Source organism: Acomys minous (assembly GCF_964271855.1).
Source record: "Acomys minous genome assembly, chromosome: 6".
Taxonomy (NCBI): domain Eukaryota; kingdom Metazoa; phylum Chordata; class Mammalia; order Rodentia; family Muridae; genus Acomys; species Acomys minous.
In genome coordinates, this window is record NC_140487.1 from 84,953,299 (window position 1) to 84,975,744 (window position 22,446).

Below are 22,446 nucleotides of genomic sequence, written 5' to 3' on the forward strand. Positions count from 1 at the left end.
GCAGAACCCTACCCAGTTCTTGGTTACCTACCAACGTAGATGGGTAACTGAGATTTCCTGAGAAGAGAACATGGTGGAGGGCCCTCAATAAAATTTTCTTGAATTGGATGGAATGCCTAATCTAGTGCCTGACTTTTGTACTCAAAGAAGGTGTTTACTCAATAGCTTCACTGACTGAACTAGGGATGCTAAGAAATATCTGAGAGCAAAACTAATGCTTATCTTCGCCCTTCTGACGTCCAGGGCCATACCTGGCATGTGTTAGACATCAATACACGGATTGCATTGAACTGAAAGTCAATTCCAAAAAAGGCCACATCTCGCTATTGGAAGAGTTATGGTTCTAAATGGGCATCAGGACATTTAAACTTTCAGCCTCCAGTAAGATTAGATTATAAGCAAGATACTCAAGGTATTAAAACAGAGTGCCATGACAACACGCCTTAAGCTTTAATCTTGGCATCTACGTGGTTCTTATCTGTTTTTCCCTTTCCAGGATATCCCTCTTTATTGTCTGGTCCAAATCATGGAATGCTTAAAATATGTGGTTGGCTTAACACTGAGCAAGCCATTTCCTTTCTTTTTGATACTCAAGATTTTAAAATAATACCTCTAGGAACAAATTTTACAATGAGATTTATTTAAGAAAGGATGTCTATAAAAAGTAGAGGTTTTTAATGTCCCTTGGATGACTCAAGAGCCTATGTTTTTTTGAAGAGACTTGGTGTACACAGACCCTGGGAAATATTTTAAATATTTTACAGGTACTTGACAATGCATCAGAAGCAAGTAAAGAATTCATTTGCTATATTACCTCCCACACACCAGAGGGCGATGTGTAAATTGCAATTATTTTTTTCTTCTTAGAGACCAGAAGTGTAGTTAAGGGATTAGTGGTCTTTTCCCACAAGGATCAGATAGTGTATCAATCTTCATCCACCACCTAAAATGTGTTGCAAGTAATTCAATTCCATAATAGCAGAAAGCAGCCATAGGTTCTATATGTTGACATGACTGTGTGTTCAACAAAACTTATAGACACTGACCTATGACTTGCACACAATTTTCATGAGCCACGAACGGTGTTATTTTTATCATTTAAAATGATAAAAAGCATTCTCTGCTCACAGGCTTTAAACACAAGCAGGCCATATGCATATGTGAGATATCGTTTACAGAACCCAGGACCAGTTATTTATAGTAGCAATGATGATAACAGAATGACAATTTAATATTATGTGCTAAACACTATATACTTTTTACAATATAATTTTCAAGTAAAGCAATAAACAAAGACTTTGAAGATTTACTTGGTTGGTGGTACAAAGTTAGTAACGAGATGAGCTGAGAGTCAACACCTAATCTGTCAGTCTTAGGCCCCATGTCTCTTGTCACTGGCCATGAAGCCTCTTCATCCGAAGCATGCGGTGTCAGACAGCTGAGTTAGCTAAAGACTTGTGGTTAAGATCTTCAAACTTGAGGATGGGGGAGATGGCTCAGTGGGTAAAAGTACTTGCTATGCAAGCCTGAAGGCTGGGTTTGCCTCCTGGAATTCACGTGGGAAAAGTTGAGGCCTGACTCCTGACGTTTGTTCTCTGATCTTCATATGCATACCTGTACTCTCGTGTACACACACACACACACACACACACACACACACACACACACACACACACACACACCATACATATATACAATAATGACAAATGTAAATACAACTAATAATAATAAGAAAGACCTTAAGCTTGGTAAAGAGAACACTGTACTAAGAATTAAGAGATGAGTCTTGGCCTTACCCTTGCAATTGTTTTTCAATATTGGGGGAGGGATGATTTCTTCAATTGTTTGAGCCTAGTTTTTCCTCATCTATCATGGGAAGGGACTGGATAAAGCCAGAGGTCACATTGGTTTCCGAGGGCAAAGGTGATTTTGGTCGTTTAGGACCTCTCATGCCTACAGGGCTGAGTATAGGAGTCTAGTGGGAAGAAATCAGAGATGCTGCTGAACATCCCACAGGGTGTCCAATAGCCACCATGCAGTGGTTAATTTTAACTGTCGACTTGACTGGACAGTAGCGAGACCCACCTTTGGATATGTCTGCCAGAGCCTTTCTGGAGAGGATTACCTAAGCAGAGAAACACTGCTCCCACTTCCTGTGAGCAGCAGGTTCCCCCAAGCTGGGATTGGCATCTTAGACTAGACACAAAGGGAGACTGAGCAAGCCTGCTGAACCCTAGCATTGCCTTTTGTCTTCACTTTTTCCACTGCAGGGTAAGACAGTGATCTGCTGCCACTGCCATAGATCCACCTGCCTCCATGCCTTCCCTGCCTCGATGGGTCGGAATCCTTCAATCTGTGAGCCCAAATCAACCTTTCCTCTCTCAGGTGGTTTCTTGTTAGATGTTTGGTTATGGTGATGAGAAAAATAACAAATGCACATTCCTAACTATGAATTTGTCTAAAACAACAATAGTGCTTATACTGAGGAGCCCTGAATTAGTGGAACAATATGGCTCCTTCCATTTCTAGAAATCTGAGTCTTTAAATTTGCTTTTCAGAAATTTATCTAAAATTCAAGTGACTTCTTACTTCTGAGTCATGCACTCGTGCTTTGTAAAACAAAAAGACGAAACCGTGTAGCCCTGAAGATTCTTTTGGCTTTAAAGGGCTCAAGCCTGTGATTAACAGGGGAGCATTGAAAATAAATGTTATGGTTTTAAATCCAAGATAACACAAGTCATTTTACATTTTTGTCTCAATTCAAACCAGTGCTGAGTGAGTCCTCAGTCCCCACAAGGGAAGCTTGCAAACTTGAAGCACATCGTGAATTGAACCCAGACTACAGATGCTTTTATTCCTCCCAATAGTACATGCTAAAATTTTGTGAATTAGGGGCCAACATTTAAAAGAGTGTATCCAGTAAACACACAGATTTTCAAGCTTTTTTTTTTTAAACCAGAAGACCTGTCAGCTCTGAGCTCATTTTTGCATGGCAGCAAATTCCCAGCGCCCCAGAGTTCCTGCCTCACAGCACTTTCCATTTGCTTACATCCCTGCCCAAATGACCCCTCTAGCTAGCAGCATTTACTATGTGTGTTCTACAAGCAACAGTGCACACATGGACCACTCAGAAATGCATGCCCTGAGCACTTAGAGTTGTGTAATCTCAGAATAAATTAAGGGAAGCTAAGTGTGTGAGCTGAGTCCAGGCAAGTCCAATCAAGGGGAGGACAGGCTGGGGAGGGAAGCCTCTGTGGCAGCCAGTGAAATAGTCTGAGGAGGTTTAGTGCACAGTATGAGGCAACTGTGTGCTGCTTCTGCCAACTAGCGAATGTGGTCTCCAGCTAGCTGATTAGGAGTGCAGTGACCTGATGGGGCGCTGGCTGGCCCTGCTCTCCCTGGTGTGCACATGTGTCTGAATCATCTTGTTCGTTTCCTGGAACCCCACTTGATGTGCTGTTTTTTTTTTTAAACAAGGACTGGGACAATGGATCCACAGAATGACTTGGGACAGCTTCACAGGAGTGAGATTTCAAATCTGGAGCCATTGAGATGACTTGGAGGACAGATGACGCCCGGGAGGTAAGACAGTCCCCCCTCCCCTCCCCCAGCCCGTCCCAATATTGGCACCATCATCCTGAGGCAGAACAGGTAAGCATCATGCCTTCCCACATGTCCTCAGGCTGGCCTTGACCTTACTGTGTGACCCGGTACTTTACTGCAGTTCTTCAGCCTCCCAGTGTTGAGACTTTAGGTGACTGCACCTTGGCTTCAGTCTCTCCTATGACCGGCAGCCTTCTCCTAATAAGGGGCTTTGGCTTTTAATACTTACCCCTTAATCAAGAAGCACTTTCTGTGAAGGACAATTAATCTTGATGGAAGCTGTTAACTATGTCAAATCAACAAGTTCAGAGCGGCCCAACTCCTCCCTTTACCACCGCGAGCTATGGTTGGCTACTCACCGCCTTACAGTGGCACTCTCTCACTCGTAGATAATGAAGGTGTCACTCATCTGTTAAGGTGACTGTAAAGACTTAAGAGTATATTTTGTATAAACGTATTTGCCCCTGGGCTCCTCAGCGCTACTGACATTTTAGGATAGTTATTACCATGGGAGGCTGATTTGTGTATTATGGCATACTCACCAACATCTCTGGCTTCTAATTATTAGATGCAGTAAATGCCACACAGAGCCGCCAAATATCTCTTGAATTTCCCTACATTGGGAAAAGTTAACTTGTTCTTAGCTTATAGCCGGTACCGAATGAGTATGCAAGTGAGGCCATCTGAGAGCTTCCAGCCAGCCAGATGCCTGGCAGAGCGCACCCGTATGAATGAACCTGCCAACAGGCACCGGGAGACACATCTGCAGGAAACTGTGACTCTTCACGAATAGACGCCGTTTACTGCGCCATGTTCTCATTCACTTTCCCTTCCTGCTGTCCCGTCACGGTCCACACTTCCGCTTCAGCCTAGATCCACTGCTTCCCCAGTCAGTCCTCCATTCTGCTTCCTTATCACGTGAATGCCATTGCACCAGTTCCTGCACATGTCTATAACTAATACATATAGACACATACACATATGGATATATTACCTATATGCTTTTGTTTTAGGTGTGTGCCCACCTGGGAAGATGTCCCTGTTGCAGCACCTCACCGTGCACTGCTTCCCACTCCCCTCTCCATCACTTCCCCTTCTGCTCCTTGCTTTAGGTTCTGTTTCTAGGGAATTTGACTAAGGAAACAAATGGTAGGAAGTTTAGACTGTTGCCAGGGTGTGGTTTTAATATTTAGAAAATCATATCTTTCATGAAGGTATATATATATATGTGTGTGTGTGTATAAAAAATTAAATATAAGTTCTTTACATAATATATATTAAATCTAGGTTTTCTCTATATAAATATATATAATATATATTAAATCTAGATTCTCTATAAATATATATAATATATTATATACATTAAAACTAAGTTCTATATGACAAAAAAGATGAAGCATTTGTCTTGCTGAGCCTGGCTTATTTAACTTAACAGTATGATTTCTAGTTCTAATCATTTTCCTGCAAATGTCATGATTTCCTTTTTCTTTTTGGCTGCATAAAATTTCATTATATATACATATATGTATAACTTCCATAATATGTGTGTCTATATTACATTTTCTTTATCCATTAATCTATTGACTAATATTTAGGTTAGTTCTGTTTCCTGATCATAAGGAATAGTGCAGTAACAAACACAGAGGCACATGTACATCTGTTGTATGCACCTGTAGAGTCTTTCAAACACATATCCAAGAGTAGTGTGGCTGGGTCACATGGCAATTCTGCTTTCAGCTTTTTGATGAATCTTCATTCTGATTTCTACAATGGCCATACAGCTTTGTATCCACATCTGCAATGAATAAGAGTTCCTCTTCTTCTACAGGCTCACCAGTGTTTGTTGTCATTTGTTTTCTTGTGACAGCCATTCTGTCAGAGGATCTGAAATCTTGAAGTACTTTCGATTGCATTTCTCTGATGTCTAAGGATGATGGACACCTTTTCAAAGAATTTATTTATTACTACATTTCTATATTCAAGAACAGTCTATGCAGTTCATTAGTTATAAGGTGATTTGACTTTTTGGAGTTTATTTTTTGCAGTCCTTTATATAGGCTAGCTATTAATAATCCCCTGTCTGGTGTGTAACTAAGCTGGCTGAGATCTTTTTCCATTTTTGTAGGCTGGCTTCTGGTTGTTTCCTTTGCTGAGAACTGATAAATGGGACCTTTGAATTTCACATGGTCCCATTTGTCAGTTCTCATCATCATTTCCTGAGGAAGCATTGCTTTTGGAGAAATCTTCCCATACACCCCAGGAAGCACTTCCTTTGGAAACCAAAGAGCCTTTTAGAAAGGTGGACAAGGATCTTACTGGTTCAGCGAGGAGCTACGAGAGCACAGAGGGCTCTCACAGGAAGGAACTGGCCTGCAGTCAACTAGTACTTATCCCCCTTGGGGCTGGGATTCTGGTGAGAGATCATTTGGATTTCATCAGTACTCTCAATATGTGGCCCATGGATGGGATAGTGGTTTGTAGGTGAGCTTTCTCTATCCAGATGTTGAATGGAGCTTAAAAGTTGCTGTTCAAGAGTTTCTCTCCTAAAGAATCTCATTTAAGGAACTTCATGGACACCCAGACCCGAGGCAGTCTGTGCACTTCTGGACCTTGAGCCTGGTGATGTATGTGTCTGTGAACTAAGGTTACAAGAAGTGCTTTGGATATTTCCTGGGTTCTTGTATCCCTTAATTCTGGGGGAAATTTTAGCATCACACCAAAAGAAGAGCACTGCACAGCTTAGTGGGGAGGTATGTGAAATGGGATCCATAGCCTCTTGTCCACAGTCATGTGATCAAACCATTTTGAATGTAGATTGTCCAGCGCCATTCAAATCTATAGATGACCACACTTCTGATATTTTGCCTGACATCACCAGAAACTCAAAGGCAAAGACATCTAACTGACTCTCTGAACTGTGACCCTTAGAACTGTATGAGATCAGAAATGCTTACTGCTGTCTTGGGTGGCTAAGTTTTGGAATTTTCTGTTGTGTCTCAGTGGGTGATTGAAATGCATGGGGTGTGAGTTTGCAGATGTTGGTTTGGAACAGACACATTTTACATATTGAGGGAATGTCAGTAAGAAGAGAAGCACTAACAGATCATTTAATGGTCACAAGGTGGTTTCCCACACACATGTGCATATCCCGTTCCCAATGAGCCATTGTTGCTCCTCCCATCCCGGAATGGAATATTTTTGCACGCTCTCAAACCAAGGCATCTCAGTCACTCATTCTTACTGATACAAACAGTGCAAGCAGAGCCATGTGACTTCTGAAGGCCAGCCCTTCCAAGTCCCTGGCCACATGAAATGCTGCCCTGGGAGGGGGCGGGGAGCACTGGAGGAAAGTCAGCCTTGTCTTTTGCAAGATGTCAGACCACGTGAAGAACTGAGGCACCTAGCTGATAACCAACACCAGCAGCCAGACGAATGGAGCCCTCTTGGCCATCATAGCCAGGGCTCTAGCGGCATGAAGCTGCACAAGTTAGTCCAGGCTAAGCTATCAAAGGGACCACCTAAGCCAACTTCAGAGTTGGTGGCTCTTGTTTGGGACGCCAAGTTAACAAAAGAGAGCAGAAACTTTATTTTATTTTGTCACATGAACTTAACATGAAGTATAGTCTTGAGTCCACTGTTCCTCAGCAATATTTTTAAAAATTTAAGAGATAATTATTAGTGATTTCTTAGAATATTATATTGAAAGAGATTCCTTAAAGCCCAGTAGAAGAACAGTTAGTGGCCATCAGGATCTTCCATAGGCTGGCATAGTGCAAACCAATGCTATATACATTTTCTTTCTCCTTTCTTCTCCCCTTTCCTTCCTCCTCTGATAGCTGTTGCAAGCCTCATGTACTTGCTCCATAATATCTGTTTGTATAAAAAAAAAAGCCCAAATGAACCTAGAGCCTCCTGCATGCTCAGCTTATGGTCTATCTCTGAGCTATATTCTCAGTCCTATGTTATACATTTTAAAGAAAAGGATTGTTCAAAATCAGCACTTAAAATCCTCGACTTACCAAGGAATGGTTGCATTTCATTTCCTTCTCTTTCATATAGATTTTTGTCCTCAGGTTAAGGGAGAATCATCATATGTTGCTAATTTCCCCACAAACCTCCAAAATATAAGAAGAATAGGCTGGCTTTTTAAGTCTTCATTTTGTAGGTGAGAGAGATCCAATGATAGAACTGCATCCAGTCAGCGATGGGATTTGCACCCGAACACCCGGTCTTTGGAGTCTGCTCCCTTCCTGCCGCAGTATGGGAGGCGTCCCTCCAGATCTAACATTAGTGCTTTGAATGAGTCCAGTGTACACTGTGCTGTAATTCATCTGGTGGGAACCACACGCCAAGAGAGTGTTAGCTTTAGCAAGTGGTTACTGAGTAGCACGGCTGTCTGGGCAGCTGATTGGTGGTGGGAGATCCTTTTTCTACCTCTGTCCTCGGGAGAGGCAAATAAACAGAGCCGTAAAGTCTGTTGACACATGTAGCCTAGGCGACTCAAGGTTCTGACAGGAAGATAATCACTGGAGTTCAGTTACCTGGCTGAGGCACTGTTCCTCTTGATGTGGAATTCCTCCGAGAGGAGCAATGTGGTTGATTAAGTTATGGGCATCTTTTTAAGGATGTAAACCAGGAGAGCTGACAACTCAGACCGTTACAGCGGTGAGTGGCTGCTTTTAAGAGATTCTGAGCTAGGTTTGTGGAAATGGAGTACATAGACCAGAGCAAATCATCTCATGGCCTTAAAATGAAAAATGAACTCTCCATAACGTCTTCCTTCTGTTGTACCTCCATATATACACATATGCCTGTAGATATAACTGATTTCCCAATGGCCTTATGCCATTGCCTGTACACCAAAGACACCAAACTTCCTCGAACCATTTCCCAGAAAATAGGATATGAAATACAAAGACGGCCAGTTAGCAACTGTGTATCTAAAGGCTGATCATTAATTCTTCGGACTCTCAATTACTTTATTTATACAGTGTTAATATCACATGCTTTATAAGGCTATTGCAAACAATAAAATATTCAACAAAGTGTTCAGGATGTAACTGAACATTAGATGAACTAACTTGTAACAATCTAACAGCCTTGAAACAGAAATCTAGACTGTACGCCAGCAAATAAACCAATACTTAGCAAGGGCCATCCATGTGTGAAATGCTTTGCTAGACTCTCAGTCATCAAATGCATTTTTTCATGAAGCTCCCAAGATACAATATTTCACAAACTAAGTCTCAGAGGAGATACATAACACTAGATATCATTTTGCCATTTGATTTATACAGAAGAGGAGAGGACAGAGAGGAACACAAGAGAGGGAGGGCCTTACTCTAGCCTAGCAGAGCCTGGAACTCAACATCCAGCTGGATCCAGCCTCTAACTTGAGGCAACCCTCCTACCTCAACCTCCCGAGTCCTTGGAGTATAGACATGAGCCACCATGCCTGGCCCTATCTTAATGACAGTAAAATTAAATATGTATATATGAGCTGAGGATGGCTTGCAGCTTCTGGTTCTTCAGTCTGTATCTCCTGTTCTGGAATAGGCATGCACTAGCACATTTGCAGCTGTACGCGATGCACAGGAGGACAAGAGTGACCAGAATCTCCAGTGAGATGACAATGACCTTTCCCCCAACTCTTTCCATGAGGGAATGTAAAAGGAGCTAAATCTTGAAGGGCAAATGAGCAAACATTCAAATAGAAATTTTATTTGAGAGAAGAGATGTGAATGTCTTGTACGAAAAGATGACTCAAGCTTATTGGGAGCTGAGTTAGCTTCCTGACACTAGAACCCCAAAGAACACTTTCTCACGGCCAGTAGGTTGACAGCAATAGAAACTTTGACAGTGTTAGTGTTACCAAGGATGTGGCAAAGGAACTTCTCATAGCCATTGGGAGAATATGAGTGAACAGATCAGCTTTGAAGGGTGGTTTGGCATTGCTTGGGGCAGAAGTGAATATGACTCAGCCACCATGAGTCTTCAGTGTCAGTGTCTCTTCAGACGATCTCCTCCCTGGCGACACGTGGAAACAGGGTCACAGCACTCATCACAGAGCAGCTTGGAATACCAACAACAGGAAACAAAAAACAAAAAAAGCAAATATTCCCCTGTAGTAGATACATTAATGACAGAATAGCCTACGGCAGCATACCCTTTAACAGTGAAGACGAATCAAGCATAGCTTCACCAGTCACATAGACAAATCTAAACAAAAACCCTAACGTTGAGCTAAAAGAACAAACCACAAAGGCATATGTTCTGTATGTGTAATTTACATAAAGACAAGAGAAAATGACTGTGCAGAGATAAAGCAACAAAGAAGAAAGTGATTTGTATAAGTCTGGTTTAGATGACTTCTCTATAAAAGAGTGGGATATTCTACCATATATGCATGTATACATCCATATACGTATATACACCTATATACGCATATACATCCATATTTAATTGTGTCAAATAAAAAGAAATCATTGAATAAAGCAAATAAAACCCCTTCCCACCACATCCAAGTCACAATGTTGCTAACAAAAGTGAAACCCAGAAAGTTTGTTATGACACCAGGTGATTTCTAAAAAGACCTACACACACCGAAAATTTAACACTACATATTTTACACATATACATGCATATTTAAGGACATATTTCAAACTCATTGGCGTGTTTCAAGAAGGGGAACAGGAATTTTATTGGGAAAAAAAAAAGGAGTAGGGCAAAAAAAGTACCTTGCTTGAATCAATTGTTTTAAATAATGACTGTTCATTCCTACCTAACATTGTCCTTAAAAACCTTCAGTGAGGTAGAAGTGGCAGAAAAAAAAACTGTCAAATAGCCCAGGTCCAGTTTCCCCTATTCAAGCCAAATTATTTCTGAGGGTTTGTGGAAGGCACCGGAAATGTTCCTTATTGTGAAACAATCCAAGCTGTTTTGACACGAGGCAATTTGTTTTCTGAGGGCTTAGGGAAGCAACAGCCCTTGGAATCGGAGGGAGAGGCTGCAGATGGAGCGTGTGTTGCACATGATTAGGACATTTCTACGCCTCATTCCTGTTCCTCAAGCCCCTTCTATCTGTCCTCATCCTGTCAGGACAGAGGAGAAGGGACAAGCAGATGTCCCGTTTCCCAGGCTGGTGTTACCCAATTGATCATGCAAAATGGTGTCCCTTGCCAAGTTAGGCAAGAGGCAGGCCTGCCGACCGCCCCGCTGAAGCCGGAGCTGGGTGCTCATCCTAGATGCTGCACTGTACCCTGAGGCTTCTGTTAGGTAGGCTGTGGCTCCCAGCAGCAAAAAATGAAGACTGATGCACATTGCAGGATACGACCTGGCCCACGCGTCTGGCATACAGACACCTTGACGGAAAGGGATGCCACCGAAGGAAGGAATCATGGGAAACCAGGGAGGTCAATAGCATTGCAAGTTATCGGGGTTAATGTAGAGAAAGGAGAGGAGACATTCTTGTTATTTCTGAGATGTGCACAGCAGATTTAAGACCCGAGATAGATGGATATGCAGAGCACAGATAGATACCAAGATACATAAATAATTGATAGATGGGGTGGGTGGGGTGGAAATGACCTTATAGGGAAAAAGACCATGCACGAATTCTATTTTTTTTTCTACGCCCTTCCAAAAGAAAGAAATCATAGCCAGATACAAATATTTGTGCCAAATGCTAAAAAATCAAACAAACAAAACAAACAAACAAAAAACCAAAGCTTCAGATCCCACCCCCCACCCAAGACTTTACAACTTGCTTTCAAGTGTAGAGATTCTACACAAGTGCAGGGCAGCCTTTGCATCTAGACATCACTAAGAAGGGAGTATTCAGAGGAAAGGCAGTCAGCTGGCCTGGCAGAGTGAGCGATGGTGTTGGGCATACCCCCAGTCTTCCATTCATCTCCTCCCCACCTCCACTTGACCCTGAGCTCAACCACAGTTCTGAGAGGCGCAGCTCCGAGTCCATCTGTCTTAGGCAGAGCCCCTGTTTCTCTGCTTCTTCCTCTGATTCCTGGGAGGCAAGCACACCCCGGGGTAGGGCCACGTCCATGGGCCTTCTGCTTACACGGACTTGAGTTCTAATCCCATGCCCGTTGGCTTTCCCCAACAGGTAAGCCCTACTCTCACTGTATGTTTGAATGTTGGAAATATTGGGAGGGCCGGAGAGTGATGCTCTCAACCTCAAATCCAGGGACAGGCTGCAAAGCCCCAACGATGACGGAAGGAACCAGTGGTGTCAGGCTTTCTGAGCCCTCTCTTCCATGCATGGACAGCTCTGAGGCTTCTTTCCACACTGGTTCCCTCAGTGTCTCAGGACGGATAAGCCCTAGGGATTGGAGTGGTAAGTTGCTGCCTAACATGCATTCACATTGCTTTGTTCTGTCAGGATCAACTCTGTGCTTTCAGGAACATGTTTCTTTGTATTTCCTCTTGGAGGACATTGGTCCTATCTGAGGTTTAAGAGTCAGGGCTAAGCTAAAACAGTGACCCCAGACTGTCTTTACCAGGGAGAGTGGCAAGGGCCAAGGGATACGGAAGCCTGTAGTTTAAATGCCTGCTCTATACCCATCTGGTAGAGAATTCCAAGAGGTATTCTCCACGGCTCACTGCTCAGGATATTCCTGCATGGCAGTCTGGCCTATGAGCCTTCTCTTCCTTCAGTAACCACCGTCCCTCACTTTTATTTCCTGGGCCTGGTTTCCACAAAACTCCCAGCACACAAGTGTCTGACTCGCCCTTTTGTTTTCTGGGCAACTCAAAGTCAGACTCAAAGTTTATGGGAAAAGAGGTGTGAAATGAGCCGGAACATTAGCTACGGCTGAGAGTTAAGGAAAAGGTCAGAGGGCACAGCAAACAGAACAAAGTAATGACCTACAACGAGGAGCCAAGAGCTGCTAGGACTATTTTTTTTCTTTTTTCTTTTTTTTTTTTTTATTAATTTATTCTTGTTACATCTCATTGGTTATCCCATCCCTTGTATCCTCCCATTCTTCCCTCCCTCCCATTTTCCCCTTATTCCCCTCCCCTATGACAGTTCCTGAGGGGGATTACCTCCCCCTCTATATGATCATAGGGTATCAAGTCTCTTCTTGGTAACCTGCTGTCCTTCCTCTGAGTGCCATCAGGTTTCCCCGTCCAGGGGATATGGTCAGAGGTGAGGCACCAGAGTGTGTGAGAAAGTAATATCCCACTCTCCACTCTACTGTGGAGAGTGTTCTGTCCATTGTTTAGATCTGGTAGGCACCAGACAAGGACAATACAGGCGGTAAACCTAGGACTATTTTTAAGGGGTGATATAGTAGGCTAATACTCATGGAAGGTTCTAGGTGTAAGCTCCAAGGGAGAACACCAGAAAGGAGCCTTGTTTCCTTGTTTTATCTGAATAAACCAGCACACAAAGGTGTGTAATGCTGTGAACCAGGCCTTTGCACCTGAGGGTCACACGCTACCCCAACCATGACCTGCCTTTAAAGCTACTTGGCTCCTTTTGGCTCCTATCATTTTCCTACTGCTTTATTTTGTTTTGACTACTTTGCACTTGCTGAACCACCAAGTACAGACTTTTTCCCTCCTGTGAGACATACAAGATGCTTGGGATACTGGCTGGTGTCTGCCAGGTCCATACATAGGAAGAGGAGAGAGTCAAGGAGCTGCCTAGGAGGAAATGCAGGCTCCTCAGTAGAGCCTCCTGGGATGCTAGACACATGGCCTCAGAAGGCTAACAGGAGCCTGTGCAGGATGTGGGGGGGGGGGGCTGCTGTGGTTATTGTTAACCCAGAAGGGGGCCTTTAGCAAGCCACTGCCCACCCACCCCCCTTGTCAGGGAGCATCTCTGCACAGTGTCCCTTTGTTCTTCTTAGCGCCTGGCACACAGAGGAAGGGAGACCTTATTTCTCCTGACTGCACCCAGGCTTCCTCTTCAAAGCTCCACTCAGGCTTTGCAGGCTAACGGCATCCTGCGTCTCATCACCCCTAGCTCGGCTCAGTCACCCTGCTCAGTGAAGCGTGTGCTCGGGCAAGGCTTCCTTTGCCGGAGCTCCTTTGGGGAAATCACGAAGCGGGGTTTCCCCTAAACGTTTGCTCATTGTTAGGGGCTTCCTCCGCCATCAGCCCTTCCACATGACTGGCTCGTGTCCATGCTCTGGGAGCTATCCCACCATGACTTGCTGGAAAGCCGTCACTGCTGTAGGGCGGGATGGGCGTCTAGTGATGTGTTCATTGAACTGAAAGAGGTTGTGAGGAAGAGAACAGAGGACCTCCAACTCCCTTGGTGGGGGCGGGGGGAAGCTGTAGGGATGACACTCTGAGTGTCCTCATCTTTCTGGACTTCAAATTGCCAGCTGCAAACTTCAGATGATCGCAAGGAGCATTTGAGTGAAGCTTGCTTTACCTGGGGAGCCACGCCAGAAGGCTGCCCCAGCTCACTCGGATTTTGCAATCCCTCACTCTGTTCAGTACCCCCTTCATTCCTTTCGCTTGCGCCTTTTGCCTGGATGAAGGCAAAGGGCTCTTGGTTCATCTCGTTTCCTGTCATCTGCTTCCAATTTTTCTCCTCACTTCTGCCAGCGTCGCGTTTCTAAAGCAGAAGTCTGTTTTTTAGCTCCCCCTGGAACAGCAAGGGGGAACCGTGTAAATGGCCAGCATACAAACACACGCACATGCGTACGCACGCACGCACGCACAAACACACTCACGCACGCACGCACACAGCCTTTCAATCACCTGAGCGCACTGTCACCATCCACCTTCCGGCTTGTCTCCCACACATATGTTCTATGGTAGTACGCTTCTGCTATTCAAAACGCCCTGTCTTCTACTGAATGGATCACTCTAAATAGCTGGCCTTTACCGCCTGTATGGACTTGGGCGCACGGTGATTTGCTGAGCTCCAGTTCCATTTCCGGTGAGACTGAATTACTGATCCCCAGTGAGGAGTACAAAGTACTTCCGTAAGTTTAGAGTCATGAAAGATGGCCAAGAACATACTAGTGTCTTATCCTTTTGCTAAATTCGTGTTTATTCTGTAAAAGCCAGAGCCAGTGAGGGCTCCACTGTAAGGCTCGTCCGTGTCCCTGGCAGAGGAACTGGCTCACTCTCCAGCCTTACTCAGACTTGGTGTGACACTGTGTCCATCACCTTGGAGTCCTGGTGTCTATGCGTTTGTCTTGCCCATCGGCCCTGACCCCCTTGAGGAAATGTGCTATATTTATCTCCTCAGCCCTGTACCGGCATAAGGCCTGTCTTAGGGTAGGTACTCTGTGCACGCTAAATGAATGAACAAATGACTGTTTTCACTCTCTGGTAGAGAGGACTTTCATTAAAAAAGCCAAAGGAAGGAAACGGTCAGAATGTGTGGGCTTGTTTAGTCTGCTCTGCCCGATTAACCAGGCACACCCGCATGCTCCATTCCCCTGTTCCACTGCTGTGCGACGGCAAATGTCAGAAGGTTATGTGGCATCCCCTCCCTTATCTGCATGGGTGTGACGTGGCCAGGGCGGCCTCCACACCCCTTATCCAAACAGACAGGCCAGCTCTAGCCACTGGAAATGCTTCAAAGCACGAATTCAGCATTTATCCCTGAGAAGTCTGCAGGGGTAAATAAAATAATAAAAGCTCCCGAAAGAGGCCTACGAAAAGGTGTCCATGTACAGGCTCAAGCTGCAGGGGATGGCAGCATGCAGAAGAACAGACGTGTAACCTAAGAGTGGCCTTTGACCTATGTGCTCATGGGCAGAGAGGGCTAGCTTGGGCTGCAGAGATAGCATTTGGAAGTGAATCGGTTGTTTAAATTTTCACCTTGCTGAGCTTCATTGGTGTTATTATTTTATTTTACTTTTGGACAAAGCAGAGGGTGAAAATTTCCATCTTACAGGTTGAGAAGCTAACAGGAGCTAAAGGAGACAAGTCTTTGATCATCTCCAGAACACTTACGATGGCAAATACCCAATATTTTGATAAGGTCCATTTGCACTCTGAGCAGGTAAATAGTCTACTTCTGTGCCTCTCTGCAAGTCTTCTGTGCTGCAGGAGAGGGAACGTTAAAGCAGCAACTGGTAGCTGTGCTTTCTGAGCTAATGTTTAGCTAATGTGGGTGCAGACACCATGAGAAGGAGAAAGGGGAATGTGGGGTGGGTATTCATTTCTTTGGTCTCCATGCTGCTGGGCTGTGAACTGACTAAACTTCTTCCATTGAGCACAACTCTTCCATTAAGTCCTGTCTGTCAGGCTCTAAGCAGAGTTCCTCTGGAACAACTGCCAGGCTTTTATTTATTGTATTTTAATAGCAATAAGTAAAAGTAGTATATATCCAATGTGTCAAGAAGTTTACTTTACCAGTTTAATGACAATAATAAGCCATCGGTGTTGACAGTGATAACAATGATGATGATGATGATGATGATGATGATGCATGACAGAGAGTAACATTGTCTGGATGTTATATTAGTCCGTTTGGGCTGCCAGAACAAAATAATGTGTGTATATATATATATATATCTATATCACACATATATATCATATATATATAAAAAACACACACACACACACACATACACACACATATATACTAATTTAAACAATATCAGTTTACCTTCTCACAATTATAAAGGTTTGAAATTCTAGCTCATTTTGCTAGTAAGGTTGGTCTCTTCCCCTGGGCCGTAGATGGCATCTCTTAGCTAAATCTTTACATGACCTTTTCTTAGTGTACACCCTCAAAGGAGGTAGGGAATAGGCCAAGCGGTGATGGCTAGAATTGTAGGGAACGAAGGAGGAAAGGTTTGCTCTGGAATCTATTCTCCGAAAGACACTAATCCTCTCTGATTAGGAGATCCACCCTCATGACCTCATTTAATATTAGTTCCTTCCTTAGGCTCCCCACCCCCAAATACACTGGAATTAGAGTTTCAATATATGAGTTCAAAGACCATACAAAACTTCAGCCTATGACAAATATTATCTGTATATCACGGTGTGTTAAATAAGTATATGTGGTATTTCATTTAGTGCCTACAAGAAGTATATGAATTTGGAATTGTCCCAATCCTACAAGTAAAAAAAACTGTACTAAACTTAACAGCTTGCCTAAGATCACATAGCTAGTGAGTTTTGGTGCAGAGAGTCCACCCTAATGATCTAATTTAAAAAATATTATCTTTAATCACTGCAACAGTTTTTCCGGCTGGTGTGCCATACCTAACTTACATATGGAAGGCAATCATGGGCCAAGAGGTTAAACATATTTTACAATGCCACATAGTCAACAGATAGAAGATGCAGAGACGGGCTTTGAGCTTTGCATGTTCATTCCAAAGCCAATCCTTAAATACAATCTATCACATTTGTTACTTGTCGGCTTTTTAAAAGGTCTTTCAGATTCATTTTATTTTGTCAGTGGGAGTTGTTATATCTTTTTAAACATGGGAAAGCTTGTTTTCAAAAAGTTAATAGCTTGAAGATTGCTAAATGCACACATAAATGAGATTTTAAAAATTCTTATTTCCCACTGGGAAAAGATGTTGTACTTAAAATGATTCATTCATTCATAATTTTATCCAGATAGCCTTGCGTAAAATTGCTCATTTATTCAAGAGTATCTTAGCATTTACTATATCAGGATCAACAAACATTTCCTGTAAAAGGCAAGATGGCAACTATTGTAGGATTACTGACAGCACAGATTTGATATCGTCATGCAAAACCAGACATAAATTACATGCATGTGGGCCAGAAGTAGGATTATCTCAACAATTTTTTTGTTTAATGTCTATTTACAACAACACTATTAGTCTGTGAGCTATAACTCACCGACTTGTGTACTGTGTGCCATAAAAATAGTGGAAACAAGATGATCTCCAGAAATTCACACCCAAACTCATGACAAAGCAATTGTCAAGGAAGATGAGATTGTCCTAGTACTCTGAAGGAAGTCCCCACAGAGTCCAAAGGGGTGATGGAAGAGAGACCAGGAATTTCTACAAGTGTGAAAAGGTGAGAAGGGAAGACCCCATGAAGAGGAGGCAAGAAGCTCTGTTATGAGGTATCACGATAGCTGGCATGAGTGCAAAGCCTTTGAGGCAGAGATCCATCCTGGAGGATGCAGGGGGCAGGGCAGGGGCGGGGCAGCCTAAGCCTTCATTGTTGACTAGCCCACTTAGTCCTTTTGTGGTGTTAGGTGAGTAACATAATATCTCTCAGCATTTCTTTCCCTACTGAAAATGTCAAGTCAGCATTCCCTTCCTGGGCTTCTTGTAAGGCTCAACCAGCACTATGAATGTGAAGAATTTAGCATCACACCTGACACGCAGTGAGAGCTTAATGAATGGTGGAAATGAAGATTTTTGTCTTAGAAAACTTACTCTGACGTTGTGGATATATGAAAGAGAAGGCAGGAAACCCAACTAGGAAATGATGCCAGCGCTCTGTAAAAGGCATCATGAAAGGCTGGACATAGTGAGGATGGAGAAGACAGAACAAAGAGAAGTGGACAGGATTGGAGGGCTCACTCAATTCCAGCATGAAGGACAAAGACAAGACAAAACTACTCCAATGTGTGAACTATGTAGAGATGTCAATGTGGGCTGGGAGGAAGCAAACCCACATTTCGGAAGCCAATCAGGAATTTACTAGAAGATGGACTTAGAGCATCCATGAGATGTCACAAAGTAGTCAAGGATGGAATATAAGCAAAATGGGTTCAATAGCACAGTGGACACTTTTAGATCCTCATCAGCTAGGAACTGCTGATGTGAGGGCAGTGATTATAATATTCTTGAGAGTTCGATAGGAGGAAAGGAGAAAAGGAGGAACAGTGCTAGTGGAAGATGTAAGGGTGGCTTTCCCTTCCTCCAAAGCCTGTCAGAGATGAAACACTCAGGTAAAATGGACTCTCCAGGGGAGCGAGATGGTAAGTGACTGGGAAAAGCTTAAAGGGTTTTGCTTGGATAGGGAAGGCGTCTATTGTCCTGGCCAGGATCTCAGAAGGGAAGATCGGGTGCTGATGTCAATACTAAAGTCTGTGGTTTTGCAAGCAGAGTTTTCAGGTACTTTGTGACAGCCTGGTTTCTCTTTGTGGCTTCAGTAGTTTGTATGCTAAGAAGAGAAATCAGGAGGGTGACTGGAGCATTGCTCTGACAACAGATTCAAATGAGCTTGGAGGTCATACACTCATGACAGCACAAATGCATCCAATTTTGTCCTACATTTCAACAGTGCTCAGCAAAGAAAAAGACATGAAGAAGCTGCACAGATACAAGGTGAGGTAGACACAGAGAGAGAATACAGAGCTTGGAAGGAAGAGGTTGTTGGCAACAAACTGCTGACTCAGGAGAGAGGGGAGGTGAGTTCAGTGGACCACAGAGTTCAGTGGACCACAGAGTTCAGTGGGCCACAGAGTTCAGTAGACCACAGAGTTCACTGGACCACAGAGTTCACTGGACCACAGAGTTCACTGGACTACAGAGTTCACTGGACCACAGAGTTCAGTGGATAGTGAAGGGAATGAAGCAGGAGACGAGAGTGCAGTGAGATAGATAGAGGAGCTAGTAGGTCTTGATAAGATGAAAAAGTATGTGTGGGAGATATGAAAGGAAAGCTGAACTGGTAGGCAGTTGGGGTCAGGGTACTACCTGTTAGAATTTAAAGTCTTCAGTGGGACAGCAAGCTTCATGCAGTAACCACCAAGTGGATCATTAAATTGAAGCTAAGGAAGACATTCAAGGGAATTTGAAGTAAGAATGAATAAGAAAGTTCATAACTGATAATTTGCACATTTGCAAAGCCTTTTCACACATGACCACAGCCTGTAGTGGGGATAGTGAAGAAATTACCTCAGTTATTATCTTCATTTACTCAAGGCAACGGGGGCTTAAAGATACTCAAAATATTTCCCCTGTTTTATTAAACGTAGATTCTTTTCTTGTACATTATAATCTGGATACAGTTTTTCCTTCCTCTCCTCCACCCAGTTCCTCCCCATCTCCTCTCCCACCCAGATCCACTCCCTATCTGTCTCTCGTTAGAAAAGAACAGGCTTCTAGGAGATACCAGCAAAACATGATAAAATAAAATAAAGTAAGATAAAATGAAAACCATTATATCAAAGCTGGACAAGCCAAGCCAACAGAAAAAATAAAAGAGCCTCAAGAGAAGGCACAAGAATCAGAGACTTACTCATTTACACAGTTGGGAGTCCCGTAAAACTACCAAGCTAAGAGCTGTGGTACACACAGAGGACCTGGTGCGGTCACGTGTGAGCCCTGTGACTGGTGCTTTGCTCTCTCTGAGTTCATTTCAGCTTTGCTCGGTTGTTGTAGGGAACCCTGTTCTGGTGTCCTCCATTCCTCTGTCCATACAACTCCTGGCTCCTTTTCCACAGGGTTCCCTGGGCTCTGAGGGAAAGAATTTGATGGAGACATCTAGATATTTAAAATCTTAACAGGCTGGTGAAGTGATAGAAATTCCAAATGGGATAAACTTACTAGCATCTGGATCAGAGGTTAAAAACAAAAAGAAGAAAAAGAAAAGCAAAAAATTCCATTATTTACATCATCCGAAACATTCTAGTATTTTCCAATGATGTCCTGGTTTGGCAAAACAAAACATGTCAACTGCTCCCTAGGAAAGATGATAGGTTCAGGATCATGGAGTCTCCTTACCCACAAACAAAACATTCCCTACCTGCCCAGTCACACCTGGTAGCGTCCCACTGGTTAGGCAGGCGATGCGGTTCCCTGGCAGCAGCAGGCTCCTGGACGTCCTGCTTTTCATTACTGCTGTGTGCTGGATGTTCCCCTGAGCTCTCTAGGGCTCTTGGCCTGGGTGAAGATGGATGGGGATCAGATCCCGCAGCTGTGGGGAGAGCAGGGTCCAGGAAGCAGGCGCAGAGTGAGCTAATTCATCCAAATGGCACAGCAGAAGTGGGATTGGGGCCTCCAGAGCTGGGCAGCGCGGGGAGAGGCGCCCTCCCAGACCCCTCTCAGATTTCTCCTTCCTTTCCCTTGCTGTGTGCTGGCCTATCCAGGTCCCAACCTGGGTGTCAAATTCCATCCCGACCCCTGGTTGTGTGCTGGTTCCTAAACCAGATCCTACAACTTGGCTTATAAAACTTATTAACTCCTTCCGCAGCCCCCTCCCCTTTCTGGTTCAGCAGGAAATACTGCTCGAGGAAGGCCATCATGTTGTTTATGGATCCTACTGTATCCCTGGTGCTATTTTCCTCTGCGAGCCTGTCTTTAACACCTTCTCTAGGATTCATTCTTTCATCTATGGAATCACATTGTTGAGCTGCTTGCGATCGACAAACGGGTATCTCTGTAAGCAGCAATTCAGCATCCTAGCAGTACCTCCCTCGTCTTCTGTGTTTAGGTCTCCTTCGAGGGATGTTGAGATTCAGGAGAGTTAACATCATTGCTGTTGCCTGTTGAACAGCGGTTCCTAAGCTATATTGTCAATATTATCAACCGAATTACCTACGGAGCTTATTGACTCATGTATTGCTGGGGTGCACGCCAGCTTCTGATGTGGCCCATCTCCAGGTCTGTTGGAGGTTGTAACCCGGGGGCCATCCCTAGAACCACAGCTATGGTGTGTAATTGCTCAGAATTGGGTAGGGTTTAGTTGACAAAAATGTCGGCTGCATGACTAGCCAGCTGCCATAAATGCATAGGCACTAGGCTGCTTTTTGTTAATTAGTTGTTATTGTGCGTAACTGTGTCAGTGTGGTGTCAGTGTGTGTGTGTGTGTGTGTGTGTGTGTGTGTGTGTGTGTGTGTGTGTGTGTGTGTGTGAGCGTTGGGGGAAGGAGACAATGTTCCATGGTGCATGCATAGAGCTCAGAGGACAACTTTTCGGAGCTGCTTCTCTCCTTCCATCTTTACCTGGGTTCCAGGAACTGAACTCAGGTTATAAGGCTGTGAGGTGAGAGCGTTTACCCATCACTGAGCTATCTCTTCCATAAAGAAGATCAGAGCAATGGTTAAGAGAAAAATTTGTATATATGGTCCTTGAAAACAAATCAGTCAGTAAGTGTAGAATGGTTTAAAGTGGATACCTAGCTGGTGTGGTGAGATGGAAAAGATGTGAACTTTGGAGTCATCTGTAATGCAAATTCAGTGCTGGTTTTGTACTTCAGATGCTAATTGAAGTTGGACCAGCTATTAAACACCTCAACTTCACTGTATTATACACTGAATTCAGGTTTGTTTGTTTTTATCTCCCTAACTTCCAAAACACAATCAAAACTTTTATTTGATGGGCTGGAGAGATGACTCAGTGGGTAAGATCACAGCTGTGCAAGCATGGAGAACTAAGTTCAAATCCCCAGCACTCGTGGGAAAAGCCCAGAGGGCTCAGGCATGCCTGTAACTCCAGCACTGCAGCGGGAGAGTCAGGGGGCCAGCTGGTGCCGGTGGTGGCGCTGACTAGGTGGGATTCAAGGTTCAGTGTGACACCTTGTCTCAAGGAAATAAGGGTCGCGAGATGGAGGAGGACACCCCTGGGGTCTTCTCTGGCCTCTGTTCATGCCCATGTATAGGCATGTACAATCATACACACACACACACACACACACACACACACACACACACACAGAGAGAGAGAGAGAGAGAGAGAGAGAGAGAGATTTTAGAAAGAGGTATTATTTGAATAAGTTTGCAATAAGTGACAATAAAAAATACAGCTATAAGTAGTAACTCCCTTTTTACTTTTCCAATGAACTTCCAATAATTAAGTTCTAAACAGGCTTCTTTGGGAGATGGCCACTTTAAGCAGGATGATCGAATTCTTGAAGCTATCATGACCCTGACATGATAAGAAACACAGCTGGCTTCCCTTTCCA

The 22,446-nt window shown here is 43.8% G+C and overlaps 1 long non-coding RNA gene across 1 annotated transcript in view; it reads left to right on the forward strand.

Annotated features, from left to right (window-relative positions):
* Positions 1–15,671, forward strand: part of LOC311599452 — a 39,602-nt gene extending 23,931 nt beyond the window's left edge. The window contains exons 2-3 of the long non-coding RNA XR_014779898.1: positions 3,478–3,582; positions 15,485–15,671. This is a non-coding gene — a long non-coding RNA (uncharacterized lncRNA). The remainder of the gene's footprint in view (positions 1–3,477; positions 3,583–15,484) is intronic.
* Positions 15,672–22,446: the final 6,775 nt, after the last annotated feature.